The sequence below is a fragment of the Lichenostomus cassidix genome, chromosome 2, assembly GCF_008360975.1.
Source record: "Lichenostomus cassidix isolate B80296 chromosome 2, HeHo_3.0, whole genome shotgun sequence".
NCBI classification, from domain to species: Eukaryota; Metazoa; Chordata; class Aves; order Passeriformes; family Meliphagidae; genus Lichenostomus; species Lichenostomus cassidix.
In genome coordinates, this window is record NC_139482.1 from 37,698,847 (window position 1) to 37,718,749 (window position 19,903).

A 19,903-nucleotide genomic window follows, 5' to 3' on the forward strand; every position below is an offset into this window, starting at 1 on the left:
TTAGTGAAATTATTTTACAGTACTCTCAATCTTCAACACTACTACTAGTGTTATTTTATTTAATGTATACAGCATCTCATTCAAATTCTGCCACTTCTGTTAAGTGCTTTTTATGAGTTATTGATGCTCCATTGTTTTGCATGTACTTCATTCTTCACCATCTGTGACAAGATTTTTAATCTTTATACAGAAGAAACCAGGCTCAAGCAAGAATGACCTGTCAAGAATGCTTATGGCTTTGTGGTTAGCCCTCTCCTGAGTGCAATTTAATCGATGTGGTGCTGCCTGACAACATGCAAGATTCAGCAACATAATAAAGCCTAGATGTTAACCATCTGAGACCATCAAAGAGAGAGGTATAGGTGACTGGGGATTTGCAATTGTACAAAAAACAGGTCATCTGGGACATCCAAGTTTCTTCCTTAACAAGTGGTTTGAAGTGTGTTTTATTTAGATGGGGCAACTGCATGTTTGCACATTTTAGTGCTGCTTCATTGTTCATGTTAGTGTTAAAACAGACTGTGGACAGCAATGTCAAAGATGTCCAAGTGCAGTTCTGTCACTGGGCCTTATCTCTCTGTGAAGATCATTTTAAGCCACCTTTTTTGGGCAGTCTTTGACGTCACTGTTGAGCAAATATGGCACTTGCTGCAATGTTCATTTACCTGGTACGAAGTGTGAGCTAGTGCCACCAAACTATATATAAATTAGAAGACAGCACTTGGACACCATTCCAATACATGTTTCAGGACAGACAGTGTAGGAAGGAAACTCAGGAGGGCTATTAATGTGGAGCCATGATAGGAAGAAAGGTGGGCTACTGTGGTGAGCACAGACCTTCCCCGTGAGAAAATCTTCTCTCTTCTTCCTATGTTTTATAAACAAAGATAAAGTTTGGATGTTATTAAAACAGTGTCTCAAGATATGGATGCTTCAAGCCTGGCCAGTCAACCTGGGCGGAGATTTTGAATTGGCCCAATCCGAGTGATCTTTGAAAGTCTATATAAGTTGGAATTAATAAATTGGACACAATTCACCACACATTTGAGCCTCAGTTTCTCTCTCTCTGCTAGCGGTTCAACAGCGACAGGCTACTATAGTGATGAGGGATAGGTGCCTGAGGTCTGGGTAAGAAACTTTCTGAAGTGCTTATGGACTAATCTTCCAGACTTTTATTCTGCTCCAGTGGATAAGCACTCACCCTGGGATGAAAGGTACATGCCTCCTACCTATTCCTGAAAGGTACATGCCTCCTGTCAGTCTGCTCCACCTGGCAACAGGTCAACGCTTTCCCTAACACACTGGTGCCGACCTTGCTAAGTCAGCTGAAACACTTCCAATATTTAAATCCATTTTAAATCAGTCCACTAGCTCTCCTTCATCCACCACATTAGATTTAAACTGTCCCCTCTCACCTTTAGTGCCCTGAATAACTGCATGCTTTCTGTGTACAGAGGTTTGCTCTTTCCACTTACCAGTGACATCAGTCTCGATGTCCCACTTACCTACCTTGCCAGTAAGGTTTTCTGTCTCATGCTGCCTGGTTTGTGAGATGCAATGCTGATTCTGGTTCACTGAATTTGAACTTTTCATTCAAATCCCTCCTTTTGAGTTCATTTTGGTGGTGCCTACAATTAGTGGCTCACTGATCATAATTATTTTAAATAAACCATTTAGTTAAGCAAGCGAGGTGTTTACAAGCCCCAACAGCTTAACAGCTTGATCTTACTGCTGTAATGTGTGAGGTAGTTCCTCACTCCCTCTCCTCCTGCTGTTTATTACTCTCTTTTCAATCTAAAGTTAGATAGTAAATTCTTCAGGGAAGTGATTACATCTTTCTTTTGTGCAATGCCTGTCATGTTTTAGGGCACAATAAAATGCAATAGAGAATGTGCACAAACTGACACCTGTAATCCAGCATAGACTCAAACCCATTAATACAACTAAGAAAAAGTAAGTCTTAAAACCCAAATGTCAAGGTATGTTTTCAGTGACCAATAAAACCAGCAGAAATCCTTAACAGGATAACCATCTTAGGTGAAAGGCTTCATTTACAAGTCTCCTTAAAGAAGCAATGCCACACTTCAGGAAAATGGAAAAAACATTCAAGCAAATAGTTCTACAGAGGTGCTTAAAACTCAGTAGACTGAATGAATGAGAATGGCCTATTTCAGCCTATGTAAGCAGGCAAGAATGTCTGTCTAGAAACAGTTTTCCAGGACAGAGCTGTCACATGCTTCAGATGAATGTTGTGCTTGCTTCTAGTACAGCTGAAGTCTATGACTTAATCTTATCTGTTTAACATCCAAGATTCCAGTTTTAGATTTTTGGCAGCAAGCATATGCTCCCCCTGTGGCAACTGCATAATAACATAATAGAGTTAAAAAAATCCAGATCCTTTAAGGCTCAATTACCTCATGAAACTATTTTAAAATTCAGGGTGAACAAAACTGCAGTATTTCAGTTTACAAGCATCATTTTAGTTTACAGCTGTTTTAAAGGACCCATTCTAATGTTTTATGTCTTTCACCACCTGCAGAACTGAATGAAAATACTTATTGTATTTCACAGAGGGCTACTGGAACCAAAAAAAGTAGACCTGGGTGAGAAAGAATAAGGTATTTTAAAATGAAGATAAGATCCAAGATAGTTGATTATATTACTGCTCCTCAACTCTGAAGATAGGTTAAAAATCTTGCAAGGCCAGAATAAAAACAACCTACAGGCAAGCAAGAATCTTTAAAATTGTCTACTACCTAAATTAGTATTTATATTAATACTTATAATCCTGATACAACAAAATCAGATTTTTAATCATTTTAATTACTGGTTTTGAACACTGTATGTTTACAAAAGGAGGGTTCTCTTTAACCTGTGGCATTAATTCATCTGCATTCTAAATTCTTTGGGTAGGAGCTCTCCTTTCAGTGATTATTAATATCAGCTGGAGGCTCCATTGTAATATAAAATAAAGAAAAAAATGGGATATGTTATAAAGAATAAGCCAGACCTTGAAAGAGCACTAACTTGGGCCAGAAAAGACATCCTCCTCCCTGACATAGCAAAGGCTAAAGAGAAAAGCTATGAATCACAAAAACCGAAAAAGAAGTGAAGCAGGTAAAAGAAAAAGGTGAGGGCTGCAGGAGGGGAATAGTGGAGAGTGAAGGGAGGAAAGATGATGGAGTTGAAAGGAATCAGTTTCTTTGGTTTGAGGTTAACCAAAGGGTTAACCAAAAGAATTATGTTACCACTGGAGGAAAGGGAGTTGAAGGTTTAAATAAATGTCCTGGTCTGGGATGCCAAGCAGAAACCCCAGGCAGTGCCAGCTTTTCTGCAGAAGAGTTGAAGGATTCAGTGAGCAATGCCCAAAAGAGCTCTGCCCAGACACAGGAGGGAATTAGGAATGGAAAGAGCAGGTGTCCCTCCTCACCTTTCTCTTTGTGAGCAGTTAAGGGATGCTAAAAGGTACTGCATGCTAGCTTTGTTCTGACAGCACAGCAGGTACAGGTGTTGCCCTTCACACCAGAAAGTTCGTGCTGCTCTACTAATGTTTATTAACTGCAGCTCATACCAGAGGGGCCAATTCTATTACAAAGCGGGCAGGCACGTGTCCATGTCCTTTTGTCCTCTGCAAAGATGGCCCTAAGGTAGGACGTGTGCTTTCACATCAGCGTACCTATTTACTAGGAGCCAATATGAGGCCATATATACACTTCATTCAGAACAGCTGTCTGGCTGCAAGGCTTTCAGCAGAGCTGGGAAAATGATGGGCAGGGGGGAGGGAAATTCTCTATGAATTATGGAGCTGGTCAAATGCCAGAAAAACTGGTCTGTCAAATAAATGATTTGAGGAAAACCAGCCACATTCACTGAACAGTGAAGAGTTTCTTCACATTAGAGCATATCCGTCCACATTTTCAAGCTGATTCTGAACCAGACATAATTTCCATTCCTTCATGTCTCTTCATGGCAGGCACTGATAATCTTTTCATAAATAGTTTTAGATCAAGAATTATTATGTGAAGAAATGTATGAATAACTTTGAATTACAAGTCAGTTAAAGAGTTTCACAGTCTGTCCGTGAACTATGTACTAGTGAGGAAAAGCAGCTATCTTCACTGAATAAATAATTTGTTCAAAATTACTTGCTTAGTCCAGACTTACAGACTTACCAATTTGGCCTGGATTCAAGACAGTTATTAAGTGAAAAACTGTTTCCTGAGACTCATCCAACATGAAAGGTCAATTTTCACAAAACTTATATGTATTTACTCACTCTAGGTAAAACATTATTTGTGTAACTAGCTCATCAGCACCACAGGTCTGAGCAGTGATGTCTGCCTGCATCTGCAGACAATCTGGATCATTAACTTTGGGAAACGTGAAGCACACCATGAATGCCAATAGTGCATGAACAAAGTGCTCTCAGGATCCTGTCAACAGCCCCTTGGGAGGAGCATGGATGTGACAAGCACAGTGGCAGGTCCTGGCCAGTCACTCTAGAGAGCATAAGAATTGGAAGGCTTATCTACAACCTCCCCTCCTTCCAGGTACTTTTCTCCAGGGAAAAGCCTGCTGCTACAGCAGAGAGCTGTGAAAGTAGCTTCTTACTTCTCCTGAGCTACAAAAGTGAAGAGGGTCCCCCTTGTCCCTGCCATGCCAGTTTGGAGCAAGGCCATGGTATGGATAACCATAAGTAGGGATGCTATTTTGTAACTGAATCTCACTTATTTCGGCAACTATGCCAGCTTAGGTAATTCTTGCTTCTTGTTCCTTTAGCAATGTCTCAGTTGGGTTATGCAAAGGTTTGTCTGGCTGTATGGTGAATCAGGTCATAGACTGACCAGGATCTAATACAACCTTGTAAATAAAAGTCATTTTTAACCAAGATTGGAGGGAAAGGGGCAAAAGAGCTTTCATTTACCAATAGCTTACTGTCTGGCTTCTGGAATTAGAGAGAAACCAGTGTTTACATCCTTCCTCAGTGCCCACTGAAATGTACTTGGGTGCACTATGACACAGCTGTCCTCAAAAGCCCAAAGACAGGGACAGAGGCCCTTCAGTCCCTCATTATCCACCTCCTCAACTCACTCCTGAACCTTTTATCTATGCTGGAGATACAGTTCATTGGCTGGGTTTTGTATAAGTGTTTGACTGGGTTTTCTTTGTACTTATTTATTGCTCTCCATTTGGTTATGTGTTTGCTCAACAATTTAAGAAGGTTACTTAGAGCATGTTTTTACTTACATATGAACTGTAAAATATTCAGGACAACTATGCTGAAGTAATCTGAGAGACTAAGTGATAAGAAAATCAAGTACATGGTTGACAATGTTAGAGGTACATTTTAGCAAAAACAGTATTAATATACTATACCTTTCTTGCACACTATAAACACTAAAAAATGTGATTAAGCCCACTTATATTTAAACCAAGGAAGCTACACCTGTGCAGAAAGCAAAAGGATACATATGAACATGGTGGATTAGGTCTAAGCTGCTGTGTAGTAACACATAAAACTTTAATAGATTTACCTGAAACAGAGCTATGAGTGGAAAAATAATATTAACATCAGAATAATAAGCATTGCACTAATTACCTCCAGTTTTATGTTATCCCTAGATATATCTCATAAAGAGACAGTGGGATTTTCCAAGTCTCAGAATTATAAAATGGCCTCTGCAGCATTTAAAAAGGACATTACACTCTTCAGCTTTTTTGTTGGTTTTGTTTTAAATGTTGTACAACTAGCAAAGAGACCTGCTAATAATTATGTAAATTATTTGACTCAGTAGGAACTTCTTTGTTTAATATGTACCATGCTGTTATGCATATGATAATGTTTAACATTAAAGTGTTGAAGCAATAGGAGAAAATCTTATTCTTAATGAATTTGAACACTGCCATTCATTATACTGGAAAAAAAAAAAATTAAGGACACCTTTCCCTAGACCAGGTTGCTCAAAGCCCCATCCAACCTGGCCTTGAACACTTCCAAAATTGGGGCATCCACAACTTCTCTGGGCAACCTGCTCCAGTGCCTCACCACCCTCACAGTACAGAATTTCTTCCTAATATCCAATCTAAACCTACCTTATACGCATTTTCCCTAAATGAGCTACCATCCAGATGTCAACAAAAGAAGTGTGTGTGAACTGCTTGTTGCCCTTATCACCAGCAGGAAGCCTGCAGCACAATTCCTCATCCCCTGCTCTTCATATACTAATCACAAAAGTGGCCCTGGAGGCTGAAAGGTAGGACAGCAGATGAAGGCAATTGTGTCTAAACCAGTTACAGGATTAAAAAAAAGAAACAGCAGAAAATAGGAAGACTAGCCAATCTCAGTTCCAGTATAATTTCACCATGCACCAAGTGTTCTTGCTAGTGGCATGGAGCACAAAAAATTAGCAGGAAAAAGACCACTGCACTGTTTCCACAAGCCATCACTTGTAGGATGCAGGTATACAGACACTTTTTCTCCAAAATTCATCTCCCCTACGTGTGTGAGTCATTTCTGCACAAGACAGTTTCACTCCTGGTGTAAGAGCAGCATAGGACTATTCCCTGCCAGGCCTGTTTCCATAGACTGTAACTATGTTACCAGCTATTGACTTATGTCAGCTCTGAGCTATGTCATAAATTTATAGGCAGGAAATAAAAACCACTCAACTGAAAGCAATCCCTTTCTGACTCTACCTTTTTGGTGCAAAAAATATGTGCATTTTTAAAATAATTGGAATAAAGATATCACAGTTCCTCAGCTCGGTGTGCAGTTTTCAAGAGCATGGAAAAAGCATTATTTCAAAACTTCTAGGTCTTTCTGGAAGAAATAGGAGAAATCTGAAGGTAGGGAAGGTGGAAACCTCTGAACCAGCCAGTTCAACGAGTTCCAAACGAGTTCCAAATTTTCATATAATTTTTTTGTGAATCATTGTGTTGGAATAGAAGCCTCCTCAAATCAAAGTCATGGATACTGACTGAACTCTAGCAAAGGTAAATTTTTGCAAACCCTGAGATAGGATTATGTCGATGAAACCCTGACCTCTTTCCAGTACTTCTCCCTGTCGTGTAAAACAGCCTTCAGTGAGGATTCACCCTGAATCACCTCAGCAATTAGGGGTTAACTTGAAGAGATGTGAACCACAGCTAAGTGAAACTGTAAAAGAAGAAACAGATTTTTACCTACAAACTTTGATTTAACCTCAAACTTTGATTTAGCCTCAAACCCGAATCCTCCTAAGCAGGCCTAGGAGAGCAGCAATAATGATACAACATACTACCCCAAAGCATTCAAAAATGGTGACGTAAAAATAACTAATTTGGCTTGAAAAACCTGACACTGAGGAGTGAGTGTGTTTACTAATGATTTTGAAACTACAGCATTCACTTTTTCAAAATTTTCTTCATGGTTTGTATAAACCTGAGATTCTCCCCATGGTCTTAGAACATCTGGATATGATGATTTCAGGAGAGCACTCCATATCACTAAAAACATTAATATTCAGACTGCCAGCTTGGCTCTGCAGTGCTACCAGCAGAAATCTTCTTTTGGGGCCGCAGGGAACTCAATTCAGCAACGAACAGCATGAGAGGAATTCCTGCAGGCAGGAGAGGAAAAGAGGTGATGAGAATTAGCACTCCTCTTAGCACCTCCTAGAAAGGCACACACATCATTTTATCGTGGCCTGTGGGACAAAGGATGGTTACGCCACTGTCGCTGTTGAGCCACCAGCAGAGAGGAGAATCCAGTTCTCAGTGGCAAGAAGGTAAAGGCCTTTATTGTTTTGATTTCACCATATATATAGAGTTTTCAAAAGTCACCCAGATTGGTCAGTCAAAAACCTCCCCCTAGGCCTGATTGGCCAGGTCTGCACCGTCCAAGTCTTGGGACACTGTTTTTAATAACATCCAAACCTTATCTTTATTTATAAAACACAAAAGGATTTCTCATGGGAAAGACCTGTGCTAGCCACACGCCACTGCGTGTCCTCACTTTGGGCATTTTCCATCAATTTGTGGTTCTGGCTTGAAAAGCTTTAATGTGTCAAATCTGGATAAACTGAGTGCCCTGTAAAATTTATGTGGCAACACTGTTTCTTTCCTGATTTACAACTCAAACAGATATCACTAGACTAAGGTGACTGGAAAGCTGAGACAGTTGACATAAAGATGGGCGGGGTACAGTTTTATAGTGCTAACTGAAATGGCTATTAAGAGGATTGTCCAAATGCACTGCTGATACGCTGAATCACATTCGGTCATATTCTCTGTCCCAGTCCTCATGACTGATTCCTACTGTGGGTCAGCATCTGCAACAAGAGTCTCCTGAAAGATGTTTGGCAACAGCCACTGTCTAATTTGTTCTGCTTTTCAAGTAAACATTTCTGACAAAATTGTTGCCTGCTCTTCAGTTTCTATTAGTATTTTAAAATGTACTTCCTCAATACAGATTTCCTGGCTATTGCAGGTTAAAAATGACATGGCACTTGGTCAGTATTAGAAACTCTCTCAAATCTAGATATTTCAGTCCATAAAACTCCAGTGGGGTTATCTCAGAAACACTCATTCCTGTAGGAAATGCCACATGCCTGAAGAGCAATTTTCACTGAAAGTACAGAGAGATGGGAGGGAAGAAAAGGAAGACAGTGGGTGCACATCGGCTTCCCACTGACCTCCTATGCTCCGTTTTGATTTTCTGCTTCTTTCCATATGTTTCTCCTTCTCTCCAGCCCTAGAGAGCATGAGAAAGTTAGAGCCAAGGCACAACTTTTGGGCAAGGGGATTCTGGTGCGGATTAGGAGACCTAGACAAACTGCTTAGCACAGTGCCTTCCACAGGTCAGGTACTTACCACCTAAGAGAAGTTCACAGGAGAACAAACCTCTACATTATGTTCTAAAATAACCCAGAGTGGTGCTTTCCAGGTGGTTTTAGGACAAGGCAATCAGTCCTATTATTATTTTACTGCCTTAAGGGAGCTCTCTTCAAATGCACGGTGATAGAGCAATAATCTACAATGTACATCCTTATCATCACTTGTGAGTCATACAAAACTCCTCCATTTCCACACACCATAAAAAGATCAGGCCACATGAACATTTTAAAAGGTAATTATTACATTTAAAGACATGAAACTGCATTATGAATTATATCAGTACGTTATTTAGCACAAGAGGCAGCACAATTTTTTTTCTATTAAAGCAGTTTTTCATAATTCCTACTTTTTTAGAAAATACAACCTTAAAGCCAAACACAGATGCTGAAAAGCATTAAAGAAATCTGTGTCTGCATTGCAAAACCAAAGCAGCAGGAGCGGTGGCAGCTAGCCACAGAAAAGGGCAGATGAGATAGGGAGAGCAGTAACAAAGGAGGCATAAAATAGTAGGAGATAGCAAATATTTAAGAATTAATTACTTGTTGTCATTCATTACCATCTATATCTGCATCAGGGAAAGATGAAGTTTAGAGGATTCACAGTTTTGAAAATCTCAGTACATTACAACTCATCAAAATCTCCTGCTTGACTTACACAGGCATTACTTACAGGATCTGGTTACATCTAAATAAACGTGCATTTGGAAACAGTCATTCATGTGGCTGGGTGCTTTCTCAAAGGCATATGTACAGTCTGTTATTAATCTTTAGAAATCAACTTTGTTCCTTACCAACACAAATTTATGTAGTACTTTTTATATTTCCAAGTTCTTATATAATAAAATGCATCCTTTCAATCAAGGCAATGCAAGCTGACATGTGCTTTTCCTTTGTGAAGCAGATGTTTTAATTGTTAGATAAGCCCCTAATAGTTTGCTTTCTTTGAAAGGAAAGCGAAAGTATATGAATGACCTCTCCCTCCCCACGGCTTTCAGAGCAGCTACTTTTCTTGAAGATTAGAAGTCTCTTGGACTCCAGCCCCAACTTCTCTTGTATCTGCAAACTACAGTCTGAATTAGTTTTCTCCTTTAACAAAAACTCCTGCTGTGCTGAGAATCTCTTAATTACTTTTCAAGCTTCTCCTGTTATTGTGGAACTCTGAAAATCTGATTACTGTGCTAATAAAGTGAGTGAATGCCATTTTTTTCTATTTCATCTGAAGATTTTAAAATGCAAAGATACACAAAGTCATGTAGCAAGATTGCATTAATATAAATATATGACTGGTGTCAAATGAGAACCCTATGTCAGGAAACGTAACTGTGGGAACTATTCAGTCCATGTCTGATAATGAGAACAAAATTTGACAATTTAGGTGTTCAGAATTCTCTGTGAAAGTAGCTCATAAGACAGAATTTTTGTTGCCTGTGAGAGCTAAGGAAAAACAGTGCATTTAGAATCATACAATCATTAAGGTTGGGAAAGACCTCCAAGACCATTGAGTCCAACCTTTGACTGAACTCCACCATGCCAACTAAACCTTAGCACTAGGAGCCACATCCATTCATTCCTTGAACACTTTCAGGGATGGTGACCTCAACAACTCCCTGGACAGCTCATTCCAATGTTTAACCAGCCTTTCAGTGAAAAAATTCTTCTTGATATCCTAACTGAACCTTCCATGGTGCAGCTTGAGGGTATTTCCTCTTGTCTAGTCATTAGCTGCCTGGGAGAAGAGACCAGTCTCCATCCTGCTACAGCCTCAATTCAGGCAGTTGTAAAGAGTGATAACGTCACCCCTGATCCTCCTTTTCTCTGGGCTAAGCAACCTCAGCTCCCTCAGCTGCTCCCCACAGGACTTGTGCTCCAGACCCTTCACAGGTCTCATTGCCCTTCTCTAGACACCTTCCAGAACCTCAATGTCTTTCTTGAACTGAAGGGCCCAGAACTGAATATAGGATTTGAAGTGTGGCCTCACCAGTGCTGAGCATAGGGGGACAATCACTGCCCTGGTCCTGCTGGCCACACTATTCCTGACACAGGCCAGGATGCCATTGGCCTTCTTAGCCACCTGGGCACACCACTGGCTCATGTTCAGCTGCTGTCAACCAGCACCCCCAGGTCCTTTTCCACCAGGCAGCTTTCCAGCCACTCTGTCCCAAGCCTACAGCACTGCAGGGTGGTGTTGTGACCCAAGTGCAGGACCTGGCACTCGGCCTTGTTAAACCTCTCACAACTGCCCTTAGTCCATTGATCCAGCCTGTCCAGATCCCGTTGTAGAGCCTTCCTACCCTCCAGCAGATCAGCACTGCTGCCCAACTCAGTGAAATCAGTGAACTTACTGAAGTTGTACTCAGTCTTTTTATCCAAATCATCGATAAAGATATTAAACAGCACTGGCCTTAATCAATTTCCCACAACCTTTAGCAAAAAAACCCCAAACAACCCAAGCCAACAACAGAGTGGAAAACCTCAAGTCCAAGAACCTCAAACCAGTGTGAACTTTTACAGCTGATAGTGGCGCTTCAAAGGCCACCAGACATAAAGATTCTGAATACACAGTCGGAGTTGCTTCAGTAGAAACTGCCATCTTTTAACTGGCAAATACAGATTTAAAAATCTGCCCAGCCAGAATTACATAGTACAAGTCTGAAAAGGGAAACAAAGCTCTACAGCAGGGAATTGCAAATCTGTTTTGGTTTAGCAGATGGTCATCTCTTCTGTATTAGATATCTTTATCCTGGGCTAAACTGTATTCCATACAAATGGCAAAGAAATTCATGACAAAAACTGAGGTAATCTGACTTGAACACAGTGGGCCAGGATAGAAGTGTTTCCTCTTTTTTAAAATACTGATGTGTCTGGAGGAGAATTAAAGAAAGGTCCTGTAGGAATAGCCCCAAATGATGAGACCCTTCATGCCCTCATTGGTTTTGTCTGTGAAGAAGCTTCTTCTCCATTACTTTCTTTGTAAACTCTGTTTCCTCAAGTTGATTTGGGATGTACATTCCTTCAACGTTTCTTGCTTCCTTGGTAATTTATCCTTTGAGATGAGTAGCTGGACATACAAGAAAACTTATGCTAGCCAATATTGGAAATCATAAGGGAGACAATAGAGAGGCTCACCTTAAAAATACATGTGCTCAATCATCCTAAAAAGTATAACAGTGAAAGGGTGGTGTGCCAGACTCTGGAATTGATGATGCTGACATAGTACTAGAGAAATATGGCTGAATTCTTTGGAGGTTTTACTTTATTTTTAGAGAAAGTAAAGTGAAGGGGAGGTTTTTCAATAAGGACAGGTGCTGAACCTACATGGTATTGGTCAAAGCAGGCTGCTCCGCACTGCCTGCAGAAATTTAGCAGGAGCTTAAGCCATTGCCTTGTTGGAGGCAGCTGATCAGCTGTATCCTGCCTCCAGGCTGAGCTCCTGCAGGCAGTCTTTTAGAAGCCAGACGTCTGCCTTCAAAAATGGCACACAGCATCATTCAAATAAAGGAATGGAGGCAAGGCACATCACTCTCTTCAAGCATCGGACATCTGCATATTTATGGTGTTTGAACTCTCACACCAGTCCCATGAGTTTTATGCCAGCATTCAGCCACTGATCCTCTGGTCCTGAGAGGTACCTAGGTGCATAGGCTGCTACATGCAAATTATTACTGCTTGGAAAAGCAGTGGCTTCCTGAGCCTTCACATGGAGAGTTGGGCAGATTTTTATTGGCATTATACGGCCTTTGGCTTTGGCTTCTTGCATTTCTGCATTGACCAAGGAGGCCTTCTTCCCTCTGTGTGAGCCCTAGGTACAAGGAACCATTGTCAGACAGTAACACGTCACAGCCCTCTCTCCCACCGTGTGGCATCTGCAGGCACTTTTATATGAAGTCACTTGTGATATGGCTCTGCAGTCCTTGGCACACAAGCCAAGTCACCAAGGGGCTCCCGGTTATTGTTGTTCAGTTTTGAAGGCAAAGTGGAAAACACATATAAATGCTAGTGTTTTGTTAATGTTTTATCTGTCTGCTAAAGCTAATGTGCCAGAAGAGGGGTGGGGGGAAAAGGAGCAGAACAAAGGCTGGTTGCTTGCTGGCTGTTTGTCCCCAGGAGACTGATTTCCTGACGTCACTCACCAGCGATTTCCTGACGTCACCCGCCAGCATGGGCAGAGTGGAGTGCTCCTCTTTTGGTTCTTTTGCTGCTGTTCAGAGCAACAGTTCACTGCTGATTACGCTGCTGTAACAAATGGGAGGCAGAACACTTTTTTATTTTTTTCTCCTGTGAACTCAGAGTAAATTAGATTTGGTGCTCTGCCAAGAACAAAATACAGTCTACTATTGTAAGAATTGTTATGGGCCAGATCTTCAAATCTTTACTACTGGCAAAGTGTGTTTGTCCAAATGTTGAGTTAGTAAAGATATCTGATTTGACCCAGTATCTTTTACACCTCTGCCTTAAACTCTCTTTCCTCCCAGAACACACAAGTGAATACAGTCTTTAGAAAAGAAAATTATCTCCTTAAATAAGCAGTTCAAGATTCCCAGTTCTAACTATACCTGGTCTGGCTGATTGAAGATCTTTGTTTTAAAAGAGTGCAATTAATGTTTATAGTATACAAATATGACCTCTGATGATCCCTATTTGCATGGGTGGAATAAAATAAATCCAATGCACCCAGGAGGAGAAGGAAGGTCAAAATAATGTAATATCTAGGAGCCACAATAATAACTACCTTATGTAAAGTTGGAAATTACTTCTGTTTTCCTTGCTGCTTTTTCTAATGCTTGCATTTTTTTTTCTCCAAAGCATCTCAGAATCTGAATAAATGAATCCTCATGACATTTGTTAAAATTTTAAAGTGGATCTGTCCACAGCTCTTACATGTTGGCTTTTTGTAAACGCTGCTCGTTTCTAGCCAAAGTCTTCCCTTTTGTACTTCACAAGGGGGGCAGAGCAGACGGCTTAATCTAGTCCCAAAAGTGCAGATGTCAGACTAATTTATTTTTTATGAGTCCCACAAATGATTTTAAGTAATTCCAAAATAGCTTATACATGCATGTTATATGTCCAGACATTAAAATCCAACAAGAAGAATCCAGTAAACAAAAGTTTCACTATAATTGATTTGCCTATCTCTGTCTCACAAAATTTTCCCAGCATTGTCTGGGTGCAATGATGCCTGCTGTCATGAATACGAATTACATGGTTTAGTATCTCTTCTTTGCTGTGAAAAAAATGATTAAAATAGAATTTTAAATGGAATGATTTTATAAAGGGTTACAAGTTATTAGAGAAATATTTTCACTGTAAAGTTATTTTTAAATGACAGGATATGGGATGGAGAGGCACTCTAGAAGGACCAGAGAGCAGTGGAGGAATTCCATTGTTTTCATGTGAAAAACCTGGTGCTTAGGTAATAGTCTTTTTTGATAATGAGATTTGTTGTAATTAATAGTCTGCTTAATATGTGCATTCCATTATCAGGAATTATTGTGCTTCAGAGACCTCTCAGTGGAAGTAAACACACAGTGGAGGATGGTGTAAAGATGTTTGATGTAGAGGAAGCCACACTGGTTCCGCAGCTGTGAGGAACAGATTCATATTATCATGGTGCTGTGAATGCTGCCAAGGAGTGCTTTAGCTTGGAGATTCAGTCTCTACACCAATGGGACCACCAGGCAAACACTACCCACCATAAGAAATGGACAAATGCAATTTTTACTGGGGTAGAAAATAATGTGGAATCACATTGCACAGTAATAGAGATTACCAAATCTATAATGGCCAGGTTGAACTGGTAGAGTAAAAAGTTGTTTAATTTTATTTTGTATATAAGGGATAGAAAACAAGAAATATTACCTTCTTTTCCATATCTTTTCTACTCTTACTGCTTCCATAACTCCCCTCACAAAATAGACTAGACACTAGTTTGCATCTATTTCTGCTGTCATAATACATTCTCAAGAGATTTGAGGTAAGATTGGGATAAAAAAGCTACGGCTTAACCTGCATGAAGGAATAAATATTGGTAACTGATGCCCACTGGGATCAAAGCTGAGTGCTTCACTCTGGCAGAGGAGATGCCAAAATCATTCTGCTATTTTCTTTACTGAGAGTACCACACCTGTGATGACATGTACCTCACAGATTTACACTGCTGTAATCGATTATTGTATTTGCTAGACTTCCAGATGTTGAGATGCATATTATTTTCATAGACCCAGATCCCTCCCTCAACAATGTTTAGGAATGTGTCCTTGTAGCCACTTTGTACTGCTGTTAATTATAGAGGTAAGAACTGTCTCTGAAGTGATCATGCTAATTTGCACCAGTAAGTGGATGTAGAAGAATGCTCAACCTACTGAAGGTAATGTCAATCCCATCTGAGTTTACTGAGTTTATGTGTTAAACCACTTTGTGACTGCAGAGTATTGCATATAAAAAGATTGAGACTCTTCTGGGTGATCGCCATCTGGGATTGCTGATCTGAGACAAGGGTGTGAAAGCATGCAGTCTGTGTGAATTGTCTGTATCCTCCCAGTTGCTGCTGCTCTTCGTCATTCTTTGAAGTATTCCCTAAGGAATGGCATACTACCCAGCTGAATCAATTATGGTTAATTCTTGCTATAATATCACATTTCCAAAACTGGTCTATTTCAGCTTGAAATAAGTTATGTTCTTTGTTTGTATATATAATTTTTAAACCTAAAAGTATTTCTTTTACAGAACAGAGAGAATCCCCCCCTTGAAAGTGTGTTGAAGGAGTACTGATAAATCAATTAGCAATAAGATACTTGGGGTTAGCTTGTTCAAACAGTTCTCCTCTTGATCTATGCTTACTCTGTGAACCTCATTGAAATTTAATTAAAGAATATTACAAGACATTGATTCTGGAAATATGGTTGACATTTTGTGTTGAGTCAGATTGGTTTTGTCCTGCACGTAAACTCACTTTAAGAAATCATTTTTTATGGCTGAAAGTTAAAGGAAATTCTCAGTATTTCAGGGACTCACGCCATACTATGACTAAGTTATCAAAGCATTCCATTTTGTCACTTAAACAGCACCTTGGAGCAAAGCATTTGTGCTAAACTGTACAATGACAGCCTGGATCAGGGCAGAACACACAGGTTTTGCTCGGAGAACAGCAGAAGAAAGGACCCAAAGAGACAAGTGTCTTTGTTACTGTCATTGCTCTAATACTGCTGACCTGACCAGTTTGCTGATCAGTACATAGAAGGGAGTAGAGTCTCCTATGATTTAAGGCCCTTCTTTTCTTGGGCAGAAAGTATTGAAAAGCTAAGGTAGTTACCTTAATTCTGGCCCTTCAGATCCACATAGCCCAGATCTACTGTATAACTTATATCTGGCCCATTATCTATATGACCCCACAACATTATAATTCATTAAAGAAGATTCTCTTCTGACAGTACTATTCCTATTTTATTCCATTTCTCCCCCTTACAGTCCTTTTAATATCTTTGGGAGTTGCTGCTAATCTGGAAATGTTTTCCACTTCTGAAATCAGTCATTAATGAGGCAGCTATTACTGTACATTTGAATTCCATCTAGAGTTTTCCAGGTATGTTAAAAGTATGAAACAAGGCCACCATAAGGTGTTCAAACTAAAAAGAAAGACCATCTACAAATATGGTATTTTAAGAGGTTAGGGGGCACTACATTACCAGATTAATGTATGTCCCAATATAGAGAGAGCTGCAATTTCAAAGATTGCCTCAGACTTTTAGCAATTCTGACTTTTAGTGCAGATAGCATCTTAGCAGATTTCATGCAGGGAGCATAAATAGCTGCTGTTACTCGCAACTGCACAGACCTGTACTCTCATAATAATGTAACGACATCTACAGTTATGCAGGAAATAATGCTAGATAGGTATCTGACAGGCTCTGTCTCTGAAGGTGGCTCAGATGCTTGATAACTGGAAAAGAACAGCTCTCTGATCAACAGCCTCCCAACTTCTCATCAACCAACAGTCTGTGAGCTACAGTTTGCGAAGTGAGGGACTAAGGCACACACTCACACATCTGAAAGGAAAAAAATTCACAACAGATTCGACTGGGGGAGGGAAGGTTGTCCAGGGACAAAGTCAAGAAAAAGAATGTGTGTAAAGAAACAACAGGGAAAAAAAGAGTGGTTGGAAAAGGGAAGGGGAGAAGGAAGAGCGAAAATAGCAAGCTGTTCAAGTACGAAAGCCTTCTTTGAAGAAAAACAGGGAAAAAGTAGAAGGTAAGTGATAAAAAAGACAAAAAGCAAATGCTAAGGTAGAGACAAAACAATGGAAGGCTTATTCAAACAGAGTTAAACATGAGATGCTCACCACAGTTTTTTCTCCCTAGTTCACCTCTTCTCCACTTGCTGCAGGGGTCTCTTTTTTACTTCAGTTTTGTGGATTTTTAAAGCTCAAAATACTCCTCTCTATCTTCATTATCTCAAGGCAGTTAATGAAAGAGGACTTAATTCCAGATGCCAAAACCTGTTTGTTACTAAATAAATTAATGTATAAGGCCATAAGCTGACAGACAAGTCAAATTTATAGTATCTTATCATCTATTCCCTGAAGGAATGGAAAGTATAAAATAGTTTATTCACGGAAAGACACATTTTGCCTTAAATCACAACCTTTAAAGGCAACGTCATGTGGAAAGCAGGCACTATACATAGTTGTCCTAACAGTCACAGAGGCTGCAGAAGGCCAGCTACAAAAGTAATCCCTGTCTTCAGACAAAGAAGTATGAAGCATCACAAGAAAGCATAGGAGAGTGAGATGGGATGTGGTTTTTCACTTTCACATAGATACCAAGGTCTGAAGCAGACAGCAGGCTACCTGGTACTCTGTGTACATGGAAAATCTGAAAAAGTCTGTAAGCAAATAAGAGGAAGGTTTTGCTGAGGCACATACCCTCCCCAGGTGCTTTTGGTACCATGACTCTTTGCATAAGTATGTGGCTTTAGAGCACAAACTGTAACAGAAGTGAGGTTTGGAGACAAAAAGGTTTAAAAAACTATTGTATTGATATTAAAATCTGGCGATAAAAAGAAAACACAAATAGGCTGCATCTGAAAAACTTTGGTGTCCACTATGGACAAAGGTGACAGACCCATACATGGAACCTGCCAGGCACTCATGCAGCAGGGAAATACCTGGCAAATTAAACATGTTATTGATTGATTACTGCTCTGAAGTAAATATTTTCAATAATATTTTTTACTTGCAGCACAGTCAGTTGGTTGATTTCTTTTGCCTATGTCCCTGAGATGCGAGGCTAGATGCGGATCTAAACCGAGATCCCTTGGGATAACACATTGAAGCATACAGCTGTAAATCTTTGCTACAAGTAGTGAGTAATGTGGGTCCCAATCTTGATACCACCTATAAGAATAATAGGTAGAAGTCTACAGCTTGCAGTAAATGCTGACAAACTAAACTGAAGGTGTTGAAGTGTTGGCTGCTCTTCTCCCAGGACTTGTTACAGAGGTTTCCAGACTTCTTCCAGGGGTTGCTCCTAACAGCAGGGAGCTGAGTAGCTCATGAATCAGCTCTAAACCACCACAGCCTACAGCTTGTCCTGTTAAGGCAAACCAAAATTGATTTTGGTTTATGCTGAACTGTAAGGTTCAGAAGCCCATTCAGAAGCCATTCAATCACCCGTGCTACAGGGTAGATGCCTATGGAAGACAGCAGTGGTGGGGTTATTTTGTACTTCAGCCACTGCACTTTCACCTGCCTTTAGCTTTGTGCAAATACATTTATGGGAAGCTCACTGTAGAGGTCACAAAACCAACCACCTAAAAGAAAGTTCCAGCTTAGTCTGAAACTCTGATAATAATCATTTGTTTGCTTAGGATCTCTGTCTTCCCATATCATTGCTAAAATTGTACATTATTGTTCAGCCCGAGAATACAGCTGCCACCTGAGATCTCAGATGTATGTTTCCTTCTGTTCCTGGAGTAAAAAATGGTATTCAATTGGCCCTTACAGCTATGGTGTGGAAAATTAAAGCTCTTGTAGCATTCACTGATGCTTTCAAGAGTTTTATTAATATTTGGCATCTCAACCTGAAGGACACATAAAGCCATACAAATATCAGGAGGGCTGAGTTTTTGACTCATTGACTCACTCCATTAATACATTTTGTGAAAGAGAAACTGAGGAAAAGTTGCTCAGTTTGCGTAGTTACACAAATTTTCTTAGCTCCTCCTACTTTGTAGTATATGTTTTACCAGAAAAGACCATTCTTGCTCCAAGACACTCATAGCCAAATCTGATGCCACATAAAACTACACCAGTTTAGAGTTTAATTCTAAGCTTCAAACTTTATTCATTTTTAGAAAAAGCCTTACTATGATATTCATTAACTTTTGAATTATTCTAGATATTGTTTTGAGCAAACTTGCCTATAGATATGGTTTGATGACCAAACAACATGAAGTAAATGAAACTAGATCACCCAAGCTTTGATACTTCTAAATTCTAACTCAGTTTTGGTTTGCATTTTGAGTTCCATACCAAAGCCACAGCTGAGGGAAAGAACTGTTATGAATCAGAATAAAGAAATACTTGTGTGAGGTTCTCCCTGAAGAAACCCACAGACTTTCACAGTTCTCTATTTTCCCTATGAAATTAAAGAGTGTTTTAAGCCTTCCTTCAGAAATAGTGTAAAGCTAGAGTCTCCTGTCAGAGACCTTACCCTAGTTAGAGCTCCAAAACAGAGACACATTTTAAGAAGCACATTCCCTACAGTACATTCAGGACTGTTTTATTAAAATACATACACAGCAAATAATGTATGGCAACACTAAAAAGGTTTTATAGTGGCAATTAGGAATTTATCCAAAGTCCATTAATGCCAATGGGAATGTTTCCATTTATTTCCAAGAAGTCTGCAGTAGGTCCACATGAAAATAGAAGTATACAGGTTTCTAAGTCTATCCTAGTCCACCCAGGTGAGAGGAAACCTGTGTCTGTTTCACATGCCTCCCTTACCTTCTGGGCTCTTACCAATGGATTTTTA